Source organism: Suncus etruscus, chromosome 13 (genome assembly GCF_024139225.1).
Source record: "Suncus etruscus isolate mSunEtr1 chromosome 13, mSunEtr1.pri.cur, whole genome shotgun sequence".
Classification (NCBI taxonomy): Eukaryota; Metazoa; Chordata; class Mammalia; order Eulipotyphla; family Soricidae; genus Suncus; species Suncus etruscus.
In genome coordinates this window covers 79,689,588-79,694,898 of record NC_064860.1, presented here as the reverse complement: position 1 = coordinate 79,694,898, position 5,311 = coordinate 79,689,588, and the positions used below count along the sequence as shown (strand labels likewise).

The 5,311-nt window shown below is 41.7% G+C and overlaps 1 pseudogene; it reads left to right on the top strand.

The window, feature by feature from the left end:
• Positions 1-2,783: 2,783 nt before the first annotated feature.
• LOC126025950 (proteasome subunit alpha type-7-like) lies at positions 2,784-3,678 on the top strand (annotated as a pseudogene).
• Positions 3,679-5,311: the final 1,633 nt, after the last annotated feature.

The window sequence follows — 5,311 nt, the reverse complement described above, 5'->3', positions numbered from 1 at the left end:
GAGAATGAAAGAAAGATAGAAAGAAAGAAGAAAGAAAGAGAGAAAGAAAGAAAGAAAGAAATAAAGAAAGAAAGAAAGAAAGAAAGAAAGAAAGAAAGAAAGAAAGAAAGAAAGAGAGAGAGAAAGAGAGAAAGAAAGAAAGAAGAAAGAAAGAAAGAAAGAAAGAAAGAAAGAAAGAAAGAAAGAAAGAAAGAAAGAAAGAAAGAAAGAAAGAAAGAAAGAAAGAAAGAAAGAAAGAAAGAAAGAAGAAAGAGAGAAAGAAAGAAAGAAAGAAAGAAAGAAAGAAAGAAAGAAAGAAAGAAAGAAAGAAAGAAAGAAAGAAAGAAAGAAAGAAAGAAAGAAAGAAAGAAAGGAAGGAAGGAAGGAAGGAAGGAAGGAAGGAAGGAAGGAAGGAGGAAGGAAGGAAGAAAGAAGGAAAGAGAAAGAAGAAAGTTAGAAAGAGAGAAAGAAAAAAAAGAAAGAGAAAGAAAGTGAGAGAGAGACGGGGGGGGGGGGGAGAGTTAGTCTTGAGAGTAAAAGAGAAGTTCATGTACAAAAGAGAACCCACAGACTTCTCCAGAGGGTAAATAAGCAGCCAAAGAAGCAGACAGGACCAGAATGATAATACAGCTGGTGGGCACTTTTCTTGCATATGGCCTAACTAGAGTTGATGCTCGGTATCCCATCTGGTCCTCTGTGCCCACCAGGAGTGAACTTTAAAAACAGAACCAGGAGTCAGCCCTGAGCATCGCTGGGTGTGCCCCCAAAACAAAAACAAAGAAACATAGAAACAAAAAAGCAGGGTATGAGTACTAGGAAGAATATAAAAGAGGAACCTATATTTCTTAAATTACTAAAGGAAAACAGCAAAGCCCAAAGTAATCAGAAGGAAAAAAATTATTGGAACTTATAAACAAACCAGTGAAATAAAAACGAACCAACCAACTAAAAGATTAATGGAACTAAGAACTTGGGGTTTTAAAAAATTGTTTGGCATTTGGGGGTTTGGTTTTTGGCCAATGTAGGTGTACCTATCTGAGACCCGCCCATTAATGGGAGGGGTCTTGGGAACTGAATATTAGGTGTGACCTTACCTGCAAGACCCCGCCCATTCCTGGGAGGGGTCTTGGAATAGGTAGAAAAACCCTGGAGCCAGGGGATTAGGGGTCTCTCTGCCCTGCTGCGCTCGCTGGCTTTAGGTTCTTTGCCTCTTTTGGTCTTGGACCAGGATGAAGGCCAAAGGGAAGATGGCTGAATTAAGATGCAGGGTAGCCTAGAATGGCTGAATGCTTGAAAGGTTATGATGTAGGCCACACACATGTGATGGATAGGGCATGAATAAAGCTAATGCTTCCTAATGCCTGACTGTGAGTGAGTTCTATACCTGTCACTTTCCTGAACCCCAGACCCGCCAGTAGATGGGGAATGAAGCCACGTGGCCGGGGCCTAAGAACAAAGGCCTCCATCCTTCACCGTCCATTGCCATCCAGCTCCATCGTTAATTATTTAATGCTACAGGCAAGACCCCAACTCCATTCAGGAATTACTTTTGGCAGCCTCTAGGGACCAGTCACCTCCCTTCACCATCAACAAACTTCCTCACGCTCCCTCTCACCCATTCTCCTGATCACATCTCCTGTACCTACTCCATCTCTTATCACCACCACCAATATGGTCTTCTCAGGCTGTTCTTCAATACCGATACAAGGAAATAAATATAAGGAAAATAAATATAAGCAAATAAACAGGGCTCAAGACTTACTCCTGGATCTGTGTTCAGGTATCAGACCTGGCCATGCCTTGGGGACCATATGGGATTCTAGCGACAAAACCAGAGTTAGCTGCGTACAAGACAAAATGAACATTTCACTACATGTACATTACTACAGGTGAATGCATAGCTTCATATAATTGCAAACACCAAGCATAGAATAATAAATAGTAATTTATTATATTCTGTGTGCTTATAATATTTTACCAAAACATTTTAAAATAGGAATCGCATGCCTACGAAACAGCAATAGTTTGTTCTTTTTTAAACTGTGGTGAGGTAATAGTTGTAATTTTATGCTTACCATGTGCAAAATTACTGTCCCTTCCACTACTACTACTGAGCCCAAGACCCTACTTCTCTTTCCCATTTCTAGTCCATCTTCGGGTCTTGCTTTCACCAGTTTGGTAGTTCCAATTCTGTATTTAAAGTCCAAAAGGTGGGGGCTGGAGCAATAACAGAGCAGTAGGGCATTTGCCTTGCACTCGACCAACTCCAGATGACCCCAGTTCAATTCCCGGCTTCCCATATGATCCCCCAAGCCTGCCAGGAGCAATTTCTGAGTGCAGAGCCTAGAATAACCCTGTGAGCACCACCCGGAATGATCCAGAAACCAAAAAAGAAAGAAAAGGAAAGGAAAGAAAAAGGAGATTTAATGCATTTACTAGAGAAGACATAACCCAAATTTCAATAAATAAATATAATAAAGTAGTGACACAAGAGTCAAGATGTTAAGGACACAAATCAATTTGAAAAAATTCAAGAATTTCCATCTCACTAAATTTCAGGGAAGTCAGTTTTAAAAATTCCTTGTTGGGCCAGAGCGATAGCACAGCAGTAGGGCGTTTACCTTTCATGCAACTGAATCAGGATGGACCTCAGTTCAATTTCTGACATCTCATATGGACCCCAAGCCAGGAGCGATTTCTGAGTGCATAGCCAGGAGTAACCCCTGAGCATCACCGGATGTGGCCCAAAACCCAAAAAATAAAAAAATAAAAAATTTTGGGGCCGGGCGAGCGCGCCAGCGGTGAGTGTGCAAAAGCTTTTTGGGAGCCTCCGCCGGCATGAGCTACTACCAGTCTATCACCGTCTTCTCCCCCGATGGGCACCTCTTCCAAGTGGAGTACACGCAGGAGGCCGTGAAGAAGGGTTCCACAGCGGTGGGCGTGCGAGGGAAGGACATCGTGGTCCTGGGGGTGGAGAAGAAGTCGGTGGCCAAACTGCAGGATGAGCGGACTGTGCGCAAGATCTGTGCGCTGGACGACAACGTGTGCATGGCCTTCGCGGGCATGGCCTTCGCGGGCCTCACCGCTGATGCCAGGATCGTCATCAATAGGGCCCGGGTGGAGTGTCAGAGCCACCGGTCACTGTGGAGTATATCACCAGATACATCGCTAGCCTCAAGCAGCGCTACACACAGAGCAATGGGCGGAGACCTTTCGGCATCTCGGCCTTGATCGTGGGCTTTGACTTCGACGGCACTCCGAGACTCATCAGACCGACCCTTCGGGTACCTACCATGCCTGGAAGGCCAATGCTATAGGCCGGGGCGCCAAGTCTGTCCTCGAGTTTCTGGAGAAGAACTACACGGAGGAGGCCATTGAGACCGACGATCTGACCATCAAGCTAGTCATCAAGGCCCTTTTGGAAGTGGTCCAGTCAGGAGGCAAGAACATCGAACTGGCTGTCATGAGGCGGGACCAGCCCCTCAAGATCCTAAATCCCAAAGAGATTGAGAAGTACGTTGCCGAAATCGAGAAAGAAAAGGAAGAAAACGAAAAGAAGAAACAGAAAAAGACATCATGAGGCATCAATATAAAAGTGATTGTGGCGAATTTTTTAAATTCAAATCATGGTTTCGCCAAATACCGTGTGGCCCTTGTCTGGGACGTCTCGGGACCCTTCAATAAACTCCATGTTTTTTAGCCTTCGAAAAAATAAAAATAAAAAATAAATAAAATAAAAATAAAAAAAATTTTTAAATTCCTTGTAAATAGACCATCTGTTACTATATTGTTCTTCCAATGTTCCTTTGGGAGAAATTTTCATATATATTGGTTTTGGGGAGCCACACCCAGTGGTCCTCAGGAATTACTCCTGGCTGGGAACATATAGGATGTTGGGATCAAACCCTGGTCAGCTGAGTGCAAGGCAAACATCTTACTACTGTGCTACCATTCTGGCCTTTATTTGGAGAAATTTAATTTTTCTTTAAGTTCAGTGCCACTTTGCATCTACAGGGACTCAATCAAGAAAACAGGAATCTATCTGTGAAACATTTATGGTAATAATCTAGCACTTACAGTGCATTCCATTTTCAAACTAACTTTTTTAATAATTTATCAAGCATTCTTATCAAACCCAGACTTAAATTGAATCATCTTTGACTTTATTGAATTAAACCACCACCTTAAAGTATGATTATCTGGCAAACATAATGATTTTTCACACAATGGTAATATTTTTGCTAAATCATTCAATGTACTCAGAAGACACATTTGGATTGAGGGGCTTTAAGGTCTGATCTTCCTTCTTTGTCCACAGAGAATTGAAGCTGACAGCTTGCCACAGGAAGGATCAAATCTATCACTAAAAACCTTCCCTGGAAAGGGAAGGTACAAGATGCAAGCTGAAAATGCAAAAAGCAGCTTTGTTTTCCCTAAATTGCTCATAATCCAGACAGATGTTCAACTGTAAACTCATCTGTTTAGTCTGTTAAAACAAAAGACACAGCACTGAAGGAATGTCTCTCTCTTCTTTGATGCCTTTTACCTGTCACTCTATTTTTTTAACTTATTGAAACCATGTGATTTACAAAGTCTTTCATAGTTAGATTTCAGATGTACAATGATTCAGGGCCAATCCTACCACCAATATTAACTTCCCTCCACCATTTTCCCAGAGTGTATCTCAACCGCTACCCTTTGACTCCCCCACACCCAAGACTGCTAGTATAACAGGCCCATTTAAATTTTAAATTGTTAGAGCTTGGGTCTCTTGATTCTATTGTTTGTTGCCTTTGGCATGGATATTTAATTCTGTTCTTTTTTAACACTACCAATGCACCTGAGACTGCTTGGCCCCTGGCCCTCATCCTTTCATATTTGTTTCTTCTCTTCCACTCAATTTCTTTCCTTTCCTTCTCTATAATTTAGGGCAAAGGTTGTTCAAGACAACTCCCATTTAGACCATTGTGTTTCTGTATGCATTTATTTTTTTAAAGACATGCAAGGAAGCAATATTGATAACAGTATTGATCCCAACCATCTCTATTTCTTTCTTTTGATGAGATGGCCCTGGCTTCCCAGCTCATCCTCATCGCCTGCCTTTCAGCCACTTTGACACTAAATACTAACACTGAAATCAAAAGAAGGCCCTCAATCAGTGTTCTGCAATGAAACAAATTCACTAAACGATGGTATACTCTGTGCAGTCATTGCTCCATGTCTGACTGGTATTAGAAATCCAGAAACATACCTTTACTGATACTACATCTTTGTATTGGGAGGGTTTTTAAAAACATAATTTATTCTCCTCAAAATAGACCATTTCTAGATT